Source organism: Carcharodon carcharias, chromosome 15, assembly GCF_017639515.1.
Source record: "Carcharodon carcharias isolate sCarCar2 chromosome 15, sCarCar2.pri, whole genome shotgun sequence".
NCBI lineage: Eukaryota > Metazoa > Chordata > Chondrichthyes > Lamniformes > Lamnidae > Carcharodon > Carcharodon carcharias.
Genome location: NC_054481.1, coordinates 111,943,346 through 111,969,565, shown reverse-complemented (window position 1 = coordinate 111,969,565; position 26,220 = coordinate 111,943,346). Strand labels below are relative to the sequence as shown.

Below are 26,220 nucleotides of genomic sequence, written 5' to 3'. Positions count from 1 at the left end.
ACTCACGCATCCTCTGACCCTTACTCGCGCAACCTCTGACCCCGCCTCCCGCACACTCTGACCCCGACTCCCGCACACTCTGATCCCGACTCCTGCAACCTCTGACCCTGACTCACACAACGTCTGACTCCGACTCGCGCAACCCCTGCCTCCGACTCCCTCACACTCTGACCTCGACTCGCGCACACTCTGACTCTCACTCGCGCAAACTCTGACCCCAACTCATGCACCCTCTGACCACGACGCCCGCACACTCCGACCCCGATGCCCCCACACTCTGAACACGACACCCTCACACTCTGAACACGACACCCTCACACTCTGACTCCGACTCCACCACACACTGACCCCGACTCTCACGCACTCTGACCCCGACACCCCACACTCTGACCTCGACACCTGCACACTCTGACCCTGATTCCGCACCCTCTGAACCTAACTCCACACATTCTGACACTGACTACAGCACATTCTGACACCATCTTGCGCAACTTCTGACCCTGACTCACGCAACCTCTGACCCCGACTCGCACAACCACTGACCCCGACTCATGCATCCTCTGACTCTGATGCACACACCCTCTAACCCTGACTCGCGCAACCTATGACACCGACTTGCACAACCTCTGACCCTGACTCGCGCACACTCTGAGACTGACTCCCGCACCCTTTGACTCCGACTCAGGTACCCTCTGACCCCGACTCTTTCACACTCTGACCCCAACTCCCGTACACTCTGACACCGACTCGCGCAACATTTGACCCCGGCTTGCGTACCCTCTGATCTCGTCTCGCGCAACCTCTGACACTGACTCGCACAACCTCTGACCCTGATTCGCACAACCTCTGACCACGACTCGAGCAACCTCCGACACTGACTCGCGCAACCTCTGACCCCGACTCGTGCAACCTCTGACCCCCAACTCGTGTGCACTCTGACCTCGACTCCCGCACACGGTGACCCCTACTCGCGCACCCTCTGACCCCGACTCGTGCACAGTCTGACCCCGACTCACGCAACACCTGACCCCGCCTCACGCACCCGCTGACTCCAACTCGTGCACACGTTGACCCCGACTCACGCAACCTGTGACCTAACTTGCGAACCCTCTGAAACCGACTGGTTAACCCTCTGAGCCCGACTCCCGCACACTCTGACCCCGACTCGCGCAACCGCTGACCCTGACTGGTTCACCTGCTGAGCCCGACTCCCGTGCACTCTGACCCTGACTCCCGCACACTCTGACCCTGAATCCCTGCACTCTGACCCCGACTCCCGCACACTCTGACCCCGAATCCCGCACACTCTGATCCCGACTCGCGCACCCGCTCACTCCGACTTGCACAACCTCTGAAACGGACTCGCTCACACGCTGACCTCAACTCCCGCACAGTCTGACCCAGACTCCCACACACTCTGACGCCAACTCGAGCAACCTCCGACACTGACTCGCGCACAATCTGACCCCGACTCCTGCACATTCTGACCCTGACTCCCGCGCACTCTGACCCCGACTCCCGCGCACTCTGACCCCGACTCGAGCAACCTCCGACACTGACTCGCGCACACTCTGACCCCGAATCCCATACACTCTGACCCCGACATCTGCACACTCTGACCCCGACTCCGCACCCTCTGAACCCAACTCCGCACATTCTGATCTCGATTACAGGACATTCTGACACCGACTCGTGCACACTCTGACCCCGACTCACGCAACCTCTGACCCCGACTTGCGCAGACTCTGACCCCCAACTCGTGCACTCTCTGACTACGACTCCCGCACAGGGTGACCCCGACTCGCGCAACCTCTGACACCGACTGGTTCACCCTCTGACCCCGACACCAGCACACTCTGACCCCGATTCGAGCAACCTCCGACACTGATTCGCGCAACCTCTGACCCTGACTCACATACCCGCTGACTGTGACACGTGAACTCGCTGACCCCGATTCGCGCCACCTCTGACCTCAAATCAGTCTCCCTCTGACCTCTACTCACACACCCACGGAGACTGACTCACGCAACATTTGACACCGGCTTGCGCACCCTCTGATCTCGTCTCCTGCAACCTCTGACCCCGACTCGCGCAACCTCTGACCCTGACTCCTGCATACTCTGACCCCGACTCCCGCACACTCTGACCCCGACTCCCGCACACTCTGACCTCAACTCCCGCATACTCTGACACCGACTCGCGCAACCTCTGACCCTGACTCCCGCACACTCTGACACTGACTCACGCACCCTCTGACCCTGACTCCCGCACACTCTGACACTGACTCATGCACCCTCTGACCCTGACTCATGCAACTCTGACCCCCACTCCCTCAAATTCTGACCCCAACTCCCGCGCACTCTGACACCGAATTGCGCAATATCTGACCCCGACTCGCACAACCTCTGAGCCCGACTCGCGCACAGAGTGACACCAACTCCAGCACACTCTGACAGCGACTCGCGCAACCTCTGACACCAACTCGCACAACCTCTGACCCCGTCTCGCACACACTCTGACCCCAACTAGCGCACACACTGACCCCGACTCACGCAGCCTCTCACCCCGCCTCGCGCACCCTCTGATCCCGACTCGGGCACAGCTGAATTCAACTCACGCAACCTGTGACCTAACTCACGCAACCTCTGACCTCGACTCCTGCACACTCTGACCCCGACTCCCGCACACTCTGACCCCGACTCCCGCACACTCTGACCCCGACTCCCGCACACTCTGACCCCGAATCCGGCACACTCTGACCTCAACTCACGCATACTCTGACATCGACTCCCGCACCTCTGACCCCGACTTGTGCAACCTCTGACCCTGTCTCCCGCACAATCTGACCCCGACTGTGCACAAACTGACACCGACTCGTGTAACCTCTGACCACGACTGGCACACAGAGTGACACCAACTCCACCACACTCTGTCCCCGACTCGCCCATCCTCTGACCCTGACTCGCGCAACCTCTGACCCAGACTCGCGCACACTCTGACCCCGACTAGCGCACACACTGACCCCGACTCGCGCAACCTCTCACCCCGCCTCACGCAATGTCTGAACACGACTCGGGCAACCGGTGAATTCAACTCACGCAACCTGTGACCTGACTCGCGCAACATCTGACCCCGACTCCCGCACACTCTGACCCCGACTCCCGCACACTCTGACCCCGACTCCCGCACACTCTGACCCCGACTCCCGCACACTCTGACCCCGACTCCCGCACACTCTGACCTCGACTCCTGCACACTCTGACCTCAACTCCTGCACACTCTGACCTCGACTCCCGCACACTCTGACCTCAACTCCCGCACACTCTGACCTCAACTCCCGCACACTCTGGCACCAACTCCCACATACTCTGACCCCGACTCCCGGACACGCAGACCCCGACGCCCTCACAATCTGACCCCGAGTCCCAAACAATCTGACCCCGAGTCCCGCACACTCTGATGCCGACTCGGGCACCCTCTGACCCCGAATTGCGTACACTCTGATCCCGACTCGCACACCCACAGACACTGTCTCGCGCAATCTCTGACCCCGACTGGTCCAACCTCTGAGCCCGATTCCCGCAGGCTCAGACCCTGACACCCGCACACTCTGACCCGGACTCCCGCATCCTCTGACCCCGACTCCCACACAATCTGACCCCGACTCCCGCACACTCTGACCTCGACTCCCGCATACTCTGACACTGACTCCCGCACCCTCTGACCCCGACTCGCGCAGCCTCTGACCCTGACTCCCGCACACTCTGACCCCGAATGAGCACAAACTGACCACGACTTCCGCACACTCTGACCCCGACTCCCAAGCACTCTGACACCGAATTGCGCAATCTCTGACCCCTACTCGCGCAACCCCTGACCCCAACTCCCGCACACTCTGACACCGACTCACGTAACCTCTGACCATGACTCGCGCACAGAGTGACACCAACTCCAGCACACTCTGACCCCGACTCGCCCATCCTCTGACCCCGACTCGCGCAACCTCTGACCCAGACTCGCGCACACTCTGACCCCAACTAGCGCACACACTGAACCCGACTCGCGCAACCTCTCACCCCGCCTCGCGCAATGTCTGAACCCAACTCGGGCACCCGCTGAAATCAACTCACGCAACCTGTGACCTAACTCGCGCAACCTCTGACCCCGACTCCCGCACACTCTGAACCCGACTCCCGCTCACTCTGACCCCGACTCCCGCACACTCTGACCTCGACTCCCGCACACTCTGACCTCGACTCCCGCACACTCTAACCTCGACTCCCGCACACTCTGACCTCAACTCCCGCACACTCTGACCCCGACTCCCGCACACTCTGGCATCGACTCCCGCAACCTCTGACCCTGACTCGCGCAACTTCTGACCCTTACTCCTGCACACTCTGATCCCGACTCCGCACACTCTGACCCCGACTCCACACACTCTGACCCTGACACCTTCACAATCTGACCCCGAATCCTGCACACTCTGACCCCGACTCTCGCATTCTCTGACCCCGACTCGCACACCCGGTGACTCCGACACGTGCACTCGCTGACCCCGACTCGCACCACATCTGACCCCGAATCAGGCTCCCTCTGACCCCAAATTGCGTACACTCTGATCCCGACTCGCACAACCACTGACACTGTCTCACGCAATCTCTGACCCCGACTGGTCCAACCTCTGAGCCCGACACCCGCACGCTCTGACCCTTGACACCCGCACACTCTGACCTCGACTCCCACACACTCTGAGCCCGACTCCCGCACCCTCTGACCCCGACTCCCGCACCCTCTGACCCCGACTCCCACACCCTCTGACCTCGACTCCCGTATACTCTGACACTGACTCCCGCAAGCTCTGACCCCGACTCGCGCAACCTCTGACCCTAACTCCCGCACACTCTGACCCCGAATGAGCACAAACTGACCCCGACTCACGCGCACTCTGACCCCGACTCATGCAACCTCTGACCCCCACTCAATCAAACTCTGACCCCGACTCCCGCGCACTCTGACACCGAATTGCGCAATCTCTGACCGTGACTCGCGCACCCTCTGACCCCAACTCCCGCACACTCTGACACCGACTCGCGTAACCTCTGACCATGACTCGCGCACAGAGTGACACCAACTCCAGCACACTCTGACCCTGACTCGCCCATCCTCTGACCCCGACTCACGCAACCTCTGACCCAGACTCGCGCACACTCTGACCCCAACTAGCACACACACTGACCCAGACTCGCGCAACCTCTCACCCCGCCTCGGGCAATGTCTGAACCCGACTCGGGCACCCGCTGAATTCAACTCAAGCAACCTGTGACCTAACTCGCGCAACCTCTGACCTCGACTCCCGCACAGTCTGACCCCGACACCTGCACACTCTGACCTCGACTCCCACACACTCTGGCACCGACACCCACAACCTGTGACCCTGACACGCGCAACCTCTGACCCTGACTCCCGCACACTCTGATCCCGACTCTCGCACACTCTGACCCCGACACCTTCACAATCTGACCCTGAATCCTGCACACTCTGACCCCGACTCTCGCATTCTCTGACCCCGACTCGCGCACCCGGTGACTCCGACACGTGCACTCGCTGACCCCGACTCACGCCACCTCTGACCCCGAATCAGGCTCCCTCTGACCTCTACTCACACACCCACTGACACTGACTCGCGCAACCTCTGACCCCGACTGGTTCACCCCCTTTTAACCCTGAGCCCCGCGCACTCTGACACTGACTCCCGCGCACACTGACCCCGATCCCGCGCACACTGACCCCAACTCCCATGCACTCTGACCCCGAATCAGGCTCCCTCTGACCTCTACTCACACACCCACTGACACTGATTCGCACAATCTCTGACCATGACTGGTCCAACCTCTGAGCCCGACTCCCGCAGGCTCTGACCCTGACACCCGCGCACTCTGACCTCGACTCCCAGACACTCTGACCCCGACTCCCGCACACGCTGACCCCGAATCCCGCACACTCTGACGCCGACTCCCGCACCCTCTTGACCCCGACTCCCGAACCCTCTGACCCCGACTCCCACACCCTCTGACCTCGACTCCCGCATACTCTGACACCGATTCCCGCAAGCTCTGACCCCGACTCGCGCAACCTCTGACCCTATCTCCCGTACACTCTGACCCCGAATGAGCACAAACTGACCCCGACACCTTCACAATCTGACCCCGAATCCTGCACACTCTGACCCCGACTCTCGCATTCTCTGACCCCGACTCGCACACCCGGTGACTCCGACACGTGCACTCGCTGACCCCGACTCGCGCCACCTCTGACCCCGAATCAGGCTCCCTCTGACCTCTACTCACACACCCACTGACACTGACTCGCGCAACCTCTGACCCCGACTGGTTCACCCCCTTTTAACCCTGACCCCCGCGCACTCTGACACTGACTCCCGCGCACACTGACCCCGATCCCGCGCACTCTGACCCAGACTCCCACGCACTCTGACCCTGACTCCCGCGCACTCTGACCCTGACTCCCGCGCACTCTGACCCCGACTCCCGCACACACAGACCCCAACGCCCTCACAATCTGACCCCGCGTCCCGCACACTCTGATGCCGACTCTGGCAACCTCTGACGCCGAATTGCGTACACTCTGATCCCGACTCGCACAACCACTGACACTGTCTTGCACAATCTCTGACCATGACTGGTCCAACCTCTGAGCCCGACTCCCGCAGGCTCTGACCCTGACACCCGCACACTCTGACCTCGACTCCCACACACTCTGACCCCGACTCCCGCACACTCTGACCCCGACTCCCGCACACTCTGACCCCGACTCCCGCACCCTCTTGACCCCGACTCTCGAACCCTCTGACCCCGACTCCCACACCCTTTAACCCAACTCCCGCATACTCTGACACCGATTCCCGCAAGCTCTGACCCCGACTCGCGCAACCTCTGACCCTATCTCCCGTACACTCTGACCCCAAATCAGCACAAACTGACCCCAACTCCCGCACACTCTGACCCCGACTCATGCAACCTCTGACCCCCACTCCCTCAAACTCTGACCCCGACTCCCGCGCACTCTGACACCGAATTGCGCAATCTCTGACCCCGACTCACGCAACCTCGGACCCCAACTCCCGCACACTCGGACCCCGACTCACGCAACCTCTGACCCCGAGTCGCGCAACGTCTGACCCCAACTCGCGTACATTCTGCCCCGACTCGGGCACCCACTGAATTCAACTCATGCAACCTGTGACCTAACTCGCGCAATCTCTAACCCCGACTCCCGCACACTAACACCCTAACTCCCGCACACTCTGACCCCGACTCCCTCACACTCTGACACCGACTCGCGTAACCCCTGACACCTACACGCGCACACTCTGACAACGACTCGCGCAACATTTGACCCCGGCTTGCGTACCCTCTGATCTCGTCTCACGCATCCTCTGACACTGACTCGCACAACCTCTGACCCTGAATTGCACAACCTCTGACCCCGACTCTCGCATTCTCTGACCCCGACTCGCACCCCCGGTGACTCCGACATGTGCAGTTGCTGACCCCGACTCGCGCCACCTCTGACCCCGAATCAGGCTCCCTCTGACCTCTACTCACACACCCACTGACACTGACTCGCGCAATCTCTGACCACGACTGGTTCACCCCCTTTTAACCCTGACCCCCGCGCACTCTGACCCCGACTCCCGCGCACTCTGACCCCAACTCCCACGCACTCTGACCCCGACTCCCGCGCACTCTGACCCCGACTCCCGCGCACTCTGACCCCAACTCCCGCACACGCAGAGCCCGACGTCCTCACAATCTGACCCTCAGTACCGCACACTCTGATGCCGACTCAGGCAACCTCTGACCCCAAATTGCGTACACTCTGATCCCGAGTCGCACAAACACTGACACTGTCTCCCGCAATCTCTGACCCCGACTGGTCCAACCTCTGAGCCCGACACCCGCAGGCTCTGACCCTGACACCCGTACACTCTGACCTCGACTCCCACACACTCTGAGCCCGACTCCCGCACCCTCTGACCCCGATCCCCGCACCTCTGACCCCGACTCCCGCACCCTCTGACCCCGACTCCCGCACCCTCTGACCTCGACTCCCATATGCTCTGACACTGACTCCCGCAAGCTCTGACCCCGACTCGCGCAACCTCTGACCCTAACTCCCACACACTCTAACCCCGAATGAGCACAAACTGACCCCAACTCACGCGCACTCTGACCCCGACTCATGCAACCTCTGACCCCCACTCCCTCAAACTCTGACCCCGACTCCCGCGCACTCTGACACCGAATTGCGCAATCTCTGACCGCGACTCGCGCACCCTCTGACCCCAACTCCCGCCCACTCTGAAACCGATTCGCGTAACCTCTGACCATGACTCGCGCACAGAGTGACACCAACTCCAGCACACTCTGACCCTGACTCGCCCATCCTCTGACCCCAACTCACGCAACCTCTGACCCAGACTCGCGCACACTCTGACCCCAACTAGCACACACACTGACCCAGACTCACGCAACCTCTCACCCCGCCTCGGGCAATGCCTGAACCCAACTCGGGCACCCGCTGAATTCAACTCAAGCAACCTGTGACCTAACTCGCGCAACCTCTGAACTCGACTCCCGCACAGTCTGACCCCGACTCCCGCACACTCTGACCTCGACTCCCGCACACTCTGGCACCGACACCCACAACCTCTGACCCTGACTCGCGCAACCTCTGACCCTGACTCCCGCACACTCTGATCCCGACTCTCGCACACTCTGACCCCGACACCTTCACAATCTGACCCCGAATCCTGCACACTCTGACCCCGACTCTCGCATTATCTGACCCCGACTCGCACACCCGGTGACTCCGACACGTGCACTCGCTGACCCCGACTCGCGCCACCTCTGACCCCGAATCAGGCTCCCTCTGACCTCTACTCACACACCCACTGACACTGACTCGCGCAACCTCTGACCCCGACTGGTTCACCCCCTTTTAACCCTGATCCCCGCGCACTCTGACACTGACTCCCGCGCACTCTGACCCCGATCCCGCGCGCTCTGACCCCGACTCCCACGCACTCTGACCCCGACTCCCGCGCACTCTGACACTGACTCCCACACACTCTGAGCCCGACTCCCGCGCACTCTGACCCCAACTCCCGCGCACTCTGACCCCGACTCCCGCGCACTCTGACCCCAACTCCCGCACACGCAGACCCCGCCGCCCTCACAATCTGACCCCCAGTACCGCACACTCTGATGCCGACTCAGGCAACCTCTGACCCCAAATTGCGTACACTCTGATCCCGAGTCGCACAACCACTGACACTGTCTCACGCAATCTCTGACCCCGACTGGTCCAACCTCTGAGCCCGACACCCGCACGCGCTGACCCTGACACCCGCACACTCTGACCTCGACTCCCACACACTCTGAGCCTGACTCCCGCACCCTCTGACCCCGACTCCCGCACCCTCTGAACCCGACTCCCGTATACTCTGACACCGACTCCCGCAAGCTCTGACCCCGACTCGCGCAACCTCTGACACTAACTCCCGCACACTCTGACCCCGAATGAGCACAAACTGACCCCGACTCACGCGCACTCTGACCCCGACTCATGCAACCTCTGACCCCCACTCAATCAAACTCTGACCCCGACTCCCGCGCACTCTGACACCGAATTGCGCAATCTCTGACCGCGACTCGCGCACCCTCTGACCCCAACTCCCGCACACTCTGACACCGACTCGCGTAACCTCTGACCATGACTCGCGCACAGAGTGACACCAACTCCAGCACACTCTGACCCTGACTCGCCCATCCTCTGACCCCGACTCACGCAACCTCTGACCCAGACTCGCGCACACTCTGACCCCAACTAGCACACACACTGACCCAGACTCGCGCAACCTCTCACCCCGCCTCGGGCAATGTCTGAACCCGACTCGGGCACCCGCTGAATTCAACTCAAGCAACCTGTGACCTAACTCGCGCAAACTCTGACCTCGACTCCCGCACAGTCTGACCCCGACACCCGCACACTCTGACCTCGACTCCCGCACACTCTGGCACCGACACCCACAACCTCTGACCCTGACTCGCGCAACCTCTGACCCTGACTCCCGCACACTCTGATCCCGACTCTCACACACTCTGACCCCAACACCTTCACAATCTGACCCCGAATCCTGCACACTCTGACCCCGACTCTCGCATTATCTGACCCCGACTCGCACACCCGGTGACTCCGACACGTGCACTCGCTGACCCCGACTCGCGCCACCTCTGACCCCGAATCAGGCTCCCTCTGACCTCTACTCACACACCCACTGACACTGACTCGCGCAACCTCTGACCCCGACTGGTTCACCCCCTTTTAACCCTGACCCCCGCGCACTCTGACACTGACTCCCGCGCACTCTGACCCCGATCCCGCGCACTCTGACCCCGACTCCCACGCACTCTGACCCCGACTCCCGCGCACTCTGACCCCGACTCCCGCACACGCAGACCCCAACGCCCTCACAATCTGACCCCGCGTCCCGCACACTCTGATGCCGACTCTGGCAACCTCTGACGCCGAATTGCGTACACTCTGATCCCGACTCGCACAACCACTGACACTGTCTCGCACAAACTCTGACCACGACTTGTCCAACCTCTGAGCCCGACTCCCGCAGGCTCTGACCCTGACACCCGCACACTCTGACCTCGACTCCCACACACTATGACCCCGACTCCCGCACACTCTGACCCCGACGCCTGCACACTCTGACCCCGACTCCCGCACCCTCTTGACCCCGACTCCCGAACCCTCTGACCCCGACTCCCACACCCTCTGACCTCGACTCCCGCATACTCTGACACCGATTCCCGCAAGCTCTGACCCCGACTCGCGCAACCTCTGACCCTATCTCCCGTACACTCTGACCCCGAATCAGCACAAACTGACCCCAACTCCCGCACACTCTGACCCCGACTCATGCAACCTCTGACCCCCACTCCCTCAAACTCTGACCCCGACTCCTGCGCACTCTGACACCGAATTGCGCAATCTCTGACCCCGACTCACGCAACCTCTGACCCCAACTCCAGCACACTCGGACCCCGACTCGCGCAACCTCTGACCCCGAGTCGCGCAACCTCTGACCCCGACTCGCGTACACTCTGACCCCGACTCGGGCACCCACTGAATTCAACTCATGCAACCTGTGACCTAACTCGCGCAACCTCTAACCCCGACTTCCGCACACTAACACCCTAACTCCCGCACACTCTGACCCCGACTCCCGCACATTCTGACCCCAACTCCCGCACACTCTGACCCCGACTCCCGCACACTCTGACCCCGACTCCCGCACTCTCTGACCCCGACTCCCGCACACTCTGACCCCGACTCCCTCACACTCTGACCCCGACTCCCGCACTCTCTGACCCCGACTCCCGCACTCTCTGACCCCGACTCCCGCACACTCTGACCCCGACTCCCACACACTCTGACCCCGACTCCCGCACACTCTGACCCCGACTCCCGCACCCTCTTGACCCCGACTCCCGAACCCTCTGACCCCGACTCCCGCACCCTCTGACCTCGACTCCCGCATACTCTGACACCGACTCCTGCAAGCTCTGACCCCGACTCACGCAACCTCTGACCCTTACTCCCGCACACTCTGACCCCGAATGAGCACAAACTGTCCCCGACTCCCGCACACTCTGGCACCGACTCCCGCAACCTCTGACCCTGACTCGCGCAACCTCTGACCCTGACTTCCACACACTCTGATCCCGACTCTCGCACACTCTGATCCCGTCTCCGCACACTCTGATCCCGTCTCCGCACACTCTGATCCCGTCTCCGCACACTCTGACCCCGACTCCGCACACTCTGACCCCGACACCTTCACACTCTGACCCCGACTCCCGCACACTCTGACCCCAAATCCCGCACACTCTGACCCCGACTCCCGCACACTCTGACCTCGACTCCCGCACACTCTGACCCCGACTCCCGCACATGCAGACCCCGACGCCCTCACAATCTGACCCCGACTCCCGCACACACTGACACCGACTCCCGCACACGCAGACACCAACGCCCTCACAATCTGACCCCGACTCCCGTGCACTCTGACCCCGACTCCCGCGCACTCTGACCCCGACTCCCGCGCACTCTGACCCCGACTCCCAAGCACTCTGACCCCGACTCCCAAGCACTCTGACACCGACTCCCTCCCACGCAGACCCCGATGCCCTCACAATCTGACCCCGAGTCCGCACACTCTGATGCCGACTCGGGCAACCTCAGACCCCGAATTGCGTACACTCTGATCCCAACTCGCACACCCACTGACACTGTCTCACGCAATCTCTGACCCCAACTGGTCCAACCTCTGAGCCCGACTCCCGCAGGCTCTGACCCCGACTCCCGCACCCTCTGACCCCAACTCCCACACACTCTGACCCCGACTCCCGCACACTCTGACCCCGACTCCCGCACTCTCTGACCCCGACTCCCGCACACTCTGACCCCGACTCCCTCACACTCTGACCCCGACTCCCGCACTCTCTGACCCCGACTCCCGCACACTCTGACCCCGACTCCCACACACTCTGACCCCGACTCCCGCACACTCTGACCCCGACTCCCGCACCCTCTTGACCCCGACTCCCGAACCCTCTGACCCCGACTCCCGCACCCTCTGACCTCGACTCCCGCATACTCTGACACCGACTCCTGCAAGCTCTGACCCCGACTCACGCAACCTCTGACCCTTACTCCCGCACACTCTGACCCCGAATGAGCACAAACTGTCCCCGACTCCCGCACACTCTGACCCCGACTCATGCAACCTCTGACCCCCACTCCCTCAAACTCTGACTCCGACTCCCGCGCACTCTGACACCGAATTGCGCAATCTCTGACCCCGACTCACGCAACCTCTGACCCCAACTCCAGCACACTCGGACCCCGACTCACGCAATGTCTGACCCCGACTCGCGCAACCTCTGACCCCGACTCGCGCACACTCTGACCCCGACTTGCACAACCTCTCACCTCGCCTCGTGCACCCTCTGAACCCGACTCGGGCACCTGCTGAATTCAACTCATGCAACCTGTGACCTAACTCGCGCAACCTCTGACACTGACTCGCACCACCTCTGACCCTGATTCGCACAACCTCTGACCACGACTCGAGCAACCTCCGACACTGACTCGCGCAACCTCCGACACTGACTCGCGCAACCTCTGACCCCGACTCGTGCAACCTCTGACCCCCAACTCGTGTGCACTCTGACCTCGACTCCCGCACACGGTGACCCCGACTCGCGCAACCTCTGACACCGACTTGCACAACCTCTGACCCTGAAATGCGCACACTCTGATCCCGACTCCTGCACATTCTGATCCAGATTACAGCACATTCTGACCCCGATTCGCACAACCTCTGACCCCATCTCGCACAGCTACTGACACCGACTCGGACAACATCTGACACCGACTCGCGCAACCCCTGACCCCAACTCGCACAACCTCTGACCCCCACTCGCACAGCCTCTAACACCGACTCGCGCAACCTGTGACCCTGACTCGCGCAACCTGTGACCCCGACTCACGCATCCTCTGACCCTGACTCGCGCAACCCCTGACCCCGCCTCCCGCACACTCTGACCCCGACTCCCGCACACTCTGACCCCGACTCCTGCAACCTCTGACCCCGACTCGCACAATGTCTGACCCCGACTCGCGCAACCCCTGACTCTGACTCCCTCACACTCTGACCCCGAATCGTGCACACTCTGACTCTCACTCGCGCAAACTCTGACCCCAACTCGTGCACCCTCTGACCATGACGCCCGCACCCTCTGACCTCGACTCCCACATACTCTGACACCGACTCCCGCAAGCTCTGACCCCGACTCGCGCAACCTCTGACCCTGACTCACGCCCACTCTGACCCCGACTCATGCACCCTCTGACCCCCACTCCCTCAAACTCTGACCCCAACTCCCGCGCACTCTGACACCGAATTGCGCAATCTCTGACCCCGACTCGCTCAACCTCTGACCCCAACTCCCGCACACTCTGACACCGACTCGCGTAACCTCTGACCACAACTCGCGCACAGAGTGACACCAACTCCAGCACACTCTGACCCCGACTCGCCCATCCTCTGACCCCGACTCCCGCACACTCTGACCTCGACTCCCGCACACTCTGTCCCCGACTCTTGCTCACTCTGACCTCGACTCCCACACACTCTGACCCCGACTCCCGCACACGCAGACCCCGACGCCTTCACAATCTGACCCCGACTCCCGCACACACTGACACCGAATCCCGCACACGCAGACACCGACGCCCTCACAATCTGACCCTGACTCCCGCACACTCTGACCCCGACTCATGCAACCTCTGACCCCCACCCCCTCAAACTCTGACCCCGACACCCGCACACTCTGACCCCGACTCGCGCAACTTCTGACCCTGACTGGTTCACCCGCTGAGCCGGACTCCCATGCACTCTGACACTGACTCCCGTGCACTCTGACCCCGACTCCCGCACACTCTGACCCCGACTCCCGCACACTCTGACCCCGAATCCCTGCACTCTGACCCAGACTCCCGCACACTCTGACTCCGAATCCCGCACACTCTGAGCCCGATTCGCGCACCCGCTCACTCCGACTCGCACAACCTCTGAAACAGACTCGCTCACCCGCTGACCTCAACTCCCGCACAGTCTGACCCCGACTCCGGCACACTCTGACCCCAAGTCCTGCACACTCTGACCCCGACTCGAGCAACCTCCGACACTGACTCGCGCACACTCTGACCCCGAATCCCGCACACTCTGACCCCGACACCTGCACACTCTGACCCCGACTCCGCACCCTCTGAACCCAACTCCGCACATTCTGATCCCGATTACAGCACATTCTGACACCGACACGCACAAACTCTGACCCCGACTTGCGCACACTCTGACCCCCAACTCGTGCACACTCTGACCTCGACTCCCGCACACGGTGACCCCGACTCGCGCAACCTCTGTCACCGACTGGTTCACCCTCTGACCCCGACACCGGCACACTCTGACCCCGATTCGAGCAACCTCCGACACTGATTCGTGCAACCTCTGACCCCGACTCACGTACCCGCTGACTCTGACACGTGCACTCGCTGACCCCAACTTGCGCCACCTCTGAACCCTGAATCAGGCTCCCTCTGACCTCTACTAACACACCCACTGACACTGACTCACGCAACCTCTGACCCCGACTGGTTCACCCTCCGAGCCTGACCCCCGCGCACTCTGATACTGACTCCCGTGCATTCTGACCCCGACTCCCACACACTCTGACCCCGACTCCCGCGCACTCTGACCCCGAATCCCGCACACACTGACCTCAACTCCCACATACTCTGACACTGACTCCCGCAACCTCTGACCCCGACTTGCGCAACCTCTGACCCTGGCTCCCGCACACTCTGACCCTGACTGTGCACAAACTGACCCCAACTCCCACACACTCTGACACCGACTCGCGTAACCTCTGACCATGACTCGCGGACACAGTGACACCAACTCCAGCACACTCTGACCCTGACTCGCCCATCCTCTGACGCCGATTCGCGCAACCTCTGACCCAGACTCGCGCACAATCTGACCCCGACTAGAGCACACACTGACCCTGACTCCCGCAACCTCTCACCCCGACTCGCGCAATGTCTGAACCTTACTCCCGCAGACTCTGATCCCGACTCTCGCACACTCTGACCCCGACTCCGCACACTCTGACCCCGACTCCGCACACTCTGACCCCAACACCTTCACAATCTGACCCCGAATCCTGAACACTCTGACCTCGACTCCCGCACACTCTGACCCCGACTCCCGCACACTCTGGCACCGACTCCCGCACACTCTGGCACCGAATCCCGCAACCTCTGACCCCGACTCGCGCAACCTCTGACCCTTACTCCCACACACTCTGATCCCGACTCTCGCACACTCTGACCCCGACTCCGCACACTCTGACCCCGACTCCGTACACTCTGACCCCAACACCTTCACAATCTGACCCCGAATCCTGCACACTCTGACCCCGACTCTCGCATTCTCCGACCCCGACTCGCACACCCGGTGACTCCGACACGTGCACTCGCTGACCCCGACTCGCGCCACCTCTGACCACGAATCAGGCTCCTTCTGACCACTACTCACACACCCACTGACACTGACTCGCGCAACCTCTGACCCCAACTGGTTCACCCCCTTTTAATCCTAACCCCCGTGCACTCTGACACTGACTCGCGTGCACTCTGACCCCGACTCCCGTGCACTCTGACCGTGACTCCCGCGCACTCTGACCCCGACTCCCGCGCACTCTGACCCCGAATCCCGCACACGCAGACCCCGACGCCCTCACAATCTGACCCCGAGTCCTGCACACTCTGATGCCGACTCGGGCAACCTCTGACCCTGAATTGTGTACACTCTGATCCCGACTCGCACACCCACTGACACTGTCTCGCGCAATCTCTGACCCCGACTGGTCCAACCTCTGAGCCCGACTCCCGCAGGCTCTGACCCTGACTCCCGCATACTTTGACCCCAACTCCCGCACCCTCTGACCTCGACTCCCGCACCCTCTGACCTCGACTCCCGCATACTCTGACACCGACTCCCGCAAGCTCTGACCCCGACTTGCGCAACCTCTGACACTAACTCCCACACACTCTGACCCCGAATGAGCACAAACTGACCCCGACTCGCGCACACTCTGACCCTGACTCATGCAACCTCTGACCTCCACTCCCTCAAACTCTGACCCCGACTCCTGCGCACTCTGACACCGAATTGCGCAATCTCTGACCTCGACACTGACTCGCGCAACCTCTGACCCCAACTCCTGCACACTCTGACACCGACTCGTGTAACCTCTGACCATGACTCGCGCACAGAGTGACACCAACTCCAGCACACTCTGACCCCGAGTTGCCCATCCTCTGACCCCGACTCGCGCAACCTCTGACCCAGACTCGCGCACACTCTGAACCCGACTCCCGCGCACTCTGACCCCAACTCCCGCGCACTCTGACCCCGACTCCCGTGCACTCTGACCCCGACTCCCGCGCACTCTGACCCGGACTCCCGCACAGGCAGACCCCAACACCCTCACATTCGGACCCCGAGTCCCGCACACTCTGATGCCGTCTCGGGCAACCTCTGTCCCCGAATTGCGTACACTCTGATCACGACTCGCACACCCACTGACACTGTCTCGCGCAATCTCTGACCCCGACTGGTCCAACCTCTGAGCCCGACTCCCGCAGGCTCTGACCCTGACACCCGCACACTCTGACCCCGACTCCCGCACACTCTGACACCGACTCCCGCACACTCTATCCCCGCTCCCACAAACTCTGACCCTGACTCCCGCGCACTCTGACACCGAATTGCGCAATCTCTGAACCCGACTCGTGCAACCTCTGACCCCAACTCCCGCACACTCTGACACCGACTCACGTAACCTCTGACCACGACTCGCGCACAGAGTGACACCAACTCCAGCACACTCTGACACCGACTCGCCCATCCTCTGACCCCGACTAGCGCAACCTCTGACCCAGACTCGTGCACACTCTGACCCCGAATAGCGCACACACTGACCCCGACTCGCGCAACCTCTCACCCCGACTCGCGCAATGTCTGAACCCGACTCGGGCACCCGCTGAATTCAACTCACGCAACCTGTGACCTAACTCGCGCAACCTCTGACCCCGACTCCCGCACACTCTGACCCCGACTCCCGCACACTCTGACCCCGACTCCCGCACACTCTGACCCCGACTCCTGCACCCCCTGACCCCGACTCCGGCACCCACTGAACCCGACTCCTGCACCCTCTGACCCCGACTCCTGCACCCTCTGACTCCGACTCCCGCACCCTCTGACCTTTACTCCCGCATACTCTGACACCGACTCCCGCAACCTCTGACCCAGACTCATGCACAGTCTGACCCCGAATAGCGCACACACTGACCCCGACTCGCGCAACCTCTCACCCCGACTCGCGCAATGTCTGAACCCGACTCGGGCACCCGCTGAATTCAACTCACGCAACTTGTGACCTAACTCGCGCAACCTCTGACCCCGACTCCCGCACACACTGACCCCGACTCCCGCACACTCTGACCTCAACTCCCGCACACTCTGACCTCAACTCCCGCACACTCTGACACCGAATGAGCACAAACTGACCCCGACTCCCGAAACCTCTGACCCCGACTCTCGCAACCTCTGACCCTAACTCCCACACACTCTGATCCCGACTCTCGCACACTCTGATCCCCACTCCGCACACTCTGACCCCCACTCCGCACTCTCTGACCCCGACTCCGCACACTCTGATCCCGACTCCACACACTCTGATCCCGACTCTGCACACTCTGACCCCGACACCTTCACAATCTGACCCCGAATCCTGCACACTCTGACCCCGACTCTCGCATTGCCTGACCCCGACTCGCACACCCAGTGACTCCGACATGTGCACTCGCTGACCCCGACTCGCGCCACCACTGACCCCGAATCAGGCTCCCTCTGACCTCTACTCACACAGCCACTGACACTGATTCGCACAACCTCTGACTCGGACAAGTTCACCCCCTTTTAACCCTGACCCCCGTGCACTCTGACACTGACTCCCGCGCACTCTGAACCCGACTCCCGCGCATTCTGACCCTGACTCGCGCGCACTCTGACCCCGACTCCCGCGCACTCTGACCCCGACTCCCGCGCACTCCGACCCCGACTCCCGCGCACTCTGACCCCGACTCCCGCGCACTCTGACCCTGATTCCAGCGCACTCTGACCCTGACTCCCGCACACGCAGACCCCGACGCCCTCACAATCTGACCCCGAGTCCCGCAAACTCTGATGCCGACTCGGGCAACCTCTGACCCCGAATTGCGTACACTCTGATCCCAATTCGCACACCCACTGACACTGTCTCGCGCAATCTCTGACCCCGACTGGTCCAACCTCTGAGCCCGACTCCCGCAGGCTCTGACCCTGACACCCGCACACTCTGACCTCGACTCCCGCACACGCTGACCTCGACTCCCACACACTCTGACCCCGCTCCTGCACACTCTGACCCCGACTCCCGCACACCCTGACCCCGACTCCTGCACCCCCTGACCCCGACCCCGGCACCCACTGAACCCAACTCCTGCACCCTCTGACCCCAACTCCCGCACCCTCTAACCTTGACTCCTGCATACTCTGACACCGACTCCCGCAAGCTCTGACACCGACTCGCGCAACCTCTGACCCTGACTCACGCACACTCTGACACCGAATGAGCACAAACTGACCCCGACTCCCTCAAACTCTGAACCCGACTCCCGCGCACTATGACACCGAATTGCGCAATCTCTGACCCCGACTCGCGCAACCTCTGACCCTGACTCCCACACACTCTGAGACCGACTCTCGCACACTCTGATCCCAACTCCCGCGCACTCTGACCCCGACTCCCACGCACTCTGACCCCGACTCCCACGCACTCTGACCCGGACTCCCGCACAGGCAGACCCCAACACCCTCACAATCTGACCCCGAGTCCCGCACACTCTGATGCCGTCTCGGGCAACCTCTGTCCCCGAATTGCGTACACTCTGATCACGACTCGCACACCCACTGACACTGTCTCGCGCAATCTCTGACCCCGACTGGTCCAACCTCTGAGCCCGACTCCCGCAGGCTCTGACCCTGACACCCGCACACTCTGACCTCGACTCCCACACACACTGACCCCGCTCCTGCACACTCTGACCCCGACTCCCGCACACTCTGACCCCGACTCCTGCACACTCTGACCCCGACACCCGCACACTCTGACCCCGACTCCCGCACACTCTGACACCGACTCCCGCAAGCTCTGACCCCGACTCGCGCAACCTCTGACCCCGACTCCCGCACACTCTGACCCCGACTAATGCAACCTCTGATCCCCACTCCCTCAAACTCTGACCCCAACTCCCGCACACTCTGACACCGACTCACATAACCTCTGACCATGACTCGCGCACAGAGTGACACCAACTCCAGCACACTCTGACCCCGACTCGCCCATCCTCTGACCCCGACTCGCGCAACCTCTGACCCAGACTCGTGCACAGTCTGACCCCGAATAGCGCACACACTGACCCCGACTCGCGCAACCTCTCACCCCGCCTCGCGCAATGTCTGAACCCCACTCGGGCACCCACTGAATTCAACTCACGCAACCTGTGACCTAACTCGCGCAACCTCTGACCCCGACTCCCGCACACGCTGACCCCGACTCCCGCACACTCTGACCTCAACTCCCGCACACTCTGACCTCAACTCCCGCACACTCTGACCTCAACTCCCGCACACTCTGGCACCGACTCCCGCAACCTCTGACCCCGACTCCCGAAACCTCTGACCGCGACTCGCGCAACCTCTGACCCTGACTTCCACACACTCTGATCCCGACTCTCGCACACTCCGATCCCGACTCCGCACACTCTGACCCCCACTCCGCACTCTCTGACCCTGACTCCGCACACTCTGACCCTGACTCCCGCACACATCTGATCCCGACTCTGCACACTCTGACCCTGACACCTTCACAATCTGACCCCAAATCCTGCACTCTCTGACCCTGAATCCTGCACGCTCTGACCCCGACTCTCGCATTGCCTGACCCCGACTCGCACAGCCGGTGACTCCGACATGTGCACTCGCTGACCCCGACTCGCGCCACCACTGACCCCGAATCAGGCTCCCTCTGACCTCTACTCACACAGCCACTGACACTGATTCGCACAACCTCTGACTCGGACTGGTTCACCCCCTTTTAACCCTGACCCCCGTGCACTCAGACACTGACTCCCGCGCACTCTGAACCCGACTCCCGCGCACTCTGACCCCGACTCCCGCGCACTCTGACCCCGACTCCCGCACACGCAGACCCCGACGCCCTCACAATCTGACCCCAATTCCCGCAAACTCTGATGCCGACTCGGGCAACCTCTGACCCTGAATTGCGGACACTCTGATCCCAACTCGCACACCCACTGACACTGTCTCGCGCAATCTCTGACCCCAACTGGTCCAACCTCTGAGCCCGACTCCCGCAGGCTCTGACCCTGACACCTGTACACCCTGACCTCGACTCCCACACACTCTGACCCCGACTCCTGCACACTCTGACCCCGACTCCTGCACCCTCTGACCCCGACTCCCGCACCCTCTGACCCCGACTCCTGCACCCTCTGACTCCGACTCCCGCACCCACTGACCCCGACTCCCGCACCCTCAGACCCCGACTCCCGCACCCTCTGACCCCGACTCCCGCACCCTCTGACCTTGACTCCCGCATACTCTGACACCGACTCCCGCAAGCTCTGACACCAACTCGCGCAACCTCTGACCCTGACTCACGCACACTCTGACACCGAATGAGCACAAACTGACCCCGACTCCCTCAAACTCTGAACCCGACTCCCGTGCACTATGACACCGAATTGCGCAATCTCTGACCCCGACTCGCGCAACCTCTGACCCCAACTCCCACACACTCTGAGACCGACTCACGTAACCTCTGACCACGACTCGCGCACAGAGTGACACCAACTCCAGCACTCTCTGACCCCGACTCGCCCATCCTCTGACCCTGACTCGCGCAACCTCTGACCCAGACTCGTGCACACTCTGACCCCGACTAGAGCACACACTGACCCCGACTCGCGCACAGAGTGACACCAACTCCAGCACACTCTGACCCCGACTCGCCCATCCTCTGACCCCAACTAGCGCAACCTCTGACCCAGACTCGTGCACACTCTGACCCCGACTAGCGCACACACTGACCCCGACTCGCGCAACCTCTCACCCAGCCTCGGGCAATGTCTGAACCCGACTCGGGCACCCGCTGAATTCAATTCACGCAACCTGTGACCTAACTCGCGCAACCTCTGACCCCGACTCCAGCAAGCTCTGACCCCGACTCCCGCACGCTCTGACCCCGACTCCAGTACACTCTGACCTCAACTCCTGCACACTCTGACCTCAACTCCCGCACACTCTGGCACCGACTCCCGCAACCTCTGACCCCAATTCGCGCAACCTCTGACCCTGACTCCCACACACTCTGATCCCGACTCTCGCACACTCTGATCCCGACTCCGCACACTCTGACCCCGACTCCGCACACTCTGACCCCGACTTCGCACACTCTGACCCTGACTCCGCACACTCTGACCCCGACTCCGCACACTCTGACCCCGACACCTTCACAATCTGACCCTGAATCCTGCACACTCTGATCCCGACTCATGCAACCTCTGACCCCCACTCCCTCAAACTCTGACCCGACTCCCGTACACTCTGACCTCAACTCCTGCACACTCTGACCTCAACTCCCGCACACTCTGGCACCGACTCCCGCAACCTCTGACCCCAATTTGCGCAACCTCTGACCCTGACTCCCACACACTCTGATCCCGACTCTCGCACACTCTGATCCCGACTCCGCACACTCTGATCCCGACTCCGCACACTCTGACCCCGACTCCGCACACTCTGACCCCGACACCTTCACAATCTGACCCTGAATCCTGCACACTCTGATCCCGACTCTCGCATACTCTGACCCCGACTCGCACACCCGGTGACTCCGACACGTGCACTCGCTGACCCCGACTCGCGCCACCTCTGACCCCGAATCAGGCTCCCTCTGACCTCTACTCACACACCCACTGACACTGAATCGTGCAACCTCTGACCCCGACTGGTTCACCCCCTTTTAACCCTGAACCCCGCGCACTCTGACACTGACTCCCGCGCACTCTGAACCCGACTACCGCGCACTCTGACCCCAACTCCCGCGCACTCTGACCCCGACTCCCGCGCACTCTGACCCCGACTCCCACGCACTCTGACCCCGACTCCCGCACACTCTGACCCCGACTCCTGCACACTCTGACCCCGACTGCGCACACTCTATCCCCGACTCCTGCAACCTCTGACTCCGACTCCCGCACACTCTGACCTCGACTCCCGCACACTCTGACCCCGACATGCACACCCGCTGACCCTGCCTCGCACACACTCTGACACCAATTCGCGCCACCTCTGACCCTGACTCCCGCATACTCTGACCCCGACTCCCGCACACTCTGACCCCGACTCCCGCACACTCTGACCCCGACTCCCACACACTCTGACCTCAACTCCCGCACACTCTGACCTCAACTACCGCACACTCTGACCTCAACTCCCGCACACTCTGGCACCGACTCCCGCAACCTCTGGCACTGACTCGCGCAACCTCTGACCCTGACTCGCGCACACTCTGATCCCGACTTTCGCACACTATGATCCCGACTCCGCACACTCTGACCCCAACTCCGCACACTCTGACCCCGACACCTTCACAATCTGACCCCGAATCCTGCACACTCTGACCCCGACTCTTGCATTCTCTGACCCCGACTCGCACACCCGGTGACTCCGACACGTGCACTTGCTGACCCCGACTCGCGCCACCTCCGACCCCGAATCAGGCTCCCTCTGACGTCTACTCACACACCCACTGACACTGACTCGCGCAACCTCTGACCCCGACTGGTTCACCCACTTTTAACCCTGACCCCCGCGCACTCTGACACTGACTCCCGCGCACTCTGAACCTGACTCCCGCGCAATCTGACCCCGACTCCCGCGCACTCTGACCCCGACTCCCGCACACGCAGACCCCGACTCCCGCACACGCAGACCCCGACTCCCGCACACGCAGACCCCGACGTCCTCTCAATCTGACCCCGAGTCCCGCACACTCTGATGCCGACTCGGGCAACCTCTGACCACGAATTGTGTACACTCTGATCCCGACTTGCACACCCACTGACACGGTCTCGCGCAATCTCTGACCCCGACTGGTCCAACCTCTGAGCCCGACTCCCGCAGGCTCTGACCCTGACACCCGTACACTCTGACCCCGACTCCTGCACACTCTGACCCCGACTCCCGCACACTCTATCCCCGACTCCCGCACCCTCTGACCCGGACTCCCGCACCCTCTGACCCCGACTCCCGCACCCTCTGACCTCGACTCCCGCATACTCTGACACCGACTCATGCAACCTCTGACCCCCACTCCCTCAAACTCTGACCCCGACTCCCGCGCACTCTGACACCGAATTGCGCAATCTCTGACCCCGACTTGCGCAACCTCTGACCCCAACTCCAGCACAGAGTGACACCAACTCCAGCACACTCTGACCCCGACTCCTGCACACTCTGACCCCGACTCCCGCACACTCTATCCCCGACTCCCGCAACCTCTGACCCTGACTCGCGCACACTCTGATCGCGACTCTCGCACACTATGATCCCGACTCCGCACACTCTGACCCCGACTCCGCACACTCTGACCCCGACACCTTCACAATCTGACCCCGAATCCTGCACACTCTGACCCCGACTCTCGCATTCTCTGACCTCAACTCGCACACCCAGTGACTCCGACACGTGCACTCGCTGACCCCGACTCGCGCCACCTCTGACCCCGAATCAGGCTCCCTCTGACCTCTACTCACACATCCACTGACACTGAATCGCGCAACCTCTGACCCCGACTGGTTCACCCCCTTTTAACCCTGACCCCCGCGCACTCTGACACTGACTCCCGCGCACTCTGAAACCGACTCCCGCGCACTCTGACCCTGACTCCCGCGCACTCTGACCCCGACTCCCGCACACGCAGACCCCGACTCCTGCACACGCAGACCCCGGCCCTCTCAATCTGACCCTGAGTCCCGCACACTCTGATGCCGACTCGGGCAACCTCTGACCACGAATTGCGTACACTCTGATCCCGACTTGCACACCCACTGACACTGTCTCACGCAATCTCTGACCCTGACTGGTCCAACCTCTGAGCCCGACTCCCGCAGGCTCTGACCCTGACACCCGTACACTCTGACCTCGACTCCCACACACTCTATTCCCGATTCCCGCACCCTCTGACCCCGAGACCCGCACCCTCTGACCTCGACTCCCGCATACTCTGACACCGACTCCCGCAAGCTCTGACCCTGACTCGCGCAACCTCTGACCCTGACTCCCGCACACTCTGACCCTGAATGAGCACAAACTGACCCCGACTCCCGCACACTCTGACACCGACTCATGCAACCTCTGACCCCCACTCCCTCAAACTCTGACCCCGACTCCCGCGCACTCTGACACCGAATTGCGCAATCTCTGACCCCGACTTGCGCAACCTCTGACCCCAACTCCAGCACAGAGTGACACCAACTCCAGCACACTCTGACCCCGACTCGCACAAACTCTGACCCCGACTCAAACAACCTCCAACACCGACTCGCGCACCCTCTGACCTCAACTCACGCACCCTCTGACACTGACTTGCACACCATCTGACCCCAGCTCGCGCACCATCTGAACCCGGCTCGCGCACCATCTGAACCCGGCTCGCGCACCCTCTGACTCCGTCTCGCGCACCCTCTGACCCCGACACGCGCAACATTTGACCACGGCTCATGCACACTTTGACCCCGACAACCTCACACTCTGACACCGCCTCACACAACCTCTGACCCGACTCCTGCACAATCTGACCCTGACTGCCACACACTCTGACTCCGATTGCCGAACACTCTGACCCCGACTCGCTCACACTCTGACCCCGACTCGCGCACCCACTGACACCGACTCGCAAACCTCTGACCTCGACTCGCGCAACCTCTGACCCCGACTCCCGCACACTCTGACCTCGACTCCCGCACACTCTGACCCCGACATGCACACCCGCTGACCCCGCCTCGCACACACTCTGACACCAATTCGCGCCACCTCTGACACCGACTCAGGCACCCTATGACCTCGACTCGCATACACTCTGACACCAATTCGCGCCACCTCTGACCCTGACTCCCGCATACTCTGACCCCAACTCCCGCACACTCTGACCCCGACTCCCGCACACTCTGACCCCGACTCCCGCACACAATGACCTCAACTCACGCACACTCAGACCTCAACTCCCGCACACTCTGGCACTGACTCCCGCAACTTCTGGCACCGACTCGCGCAACCTCTGACCCTGACTCGCGCACACT

At 62.0% G+C, this 26,220-nt stretch overlaps 1 protein-coding gene across 1 annotated transcript in view; it reads right to left on the bottom strand.

Annotated features, from left to right (window-relative positions):
• Window positions 1–26,220, bottom strand: part of LOC121288457 (paired box protein Pax-7-like) — a 678,103-nt gene that overhangs the window by 602,900 nt on the left and 48,983 nt on the right. The gene's annotated exons all lie outside the window — the stretch shown is intronic.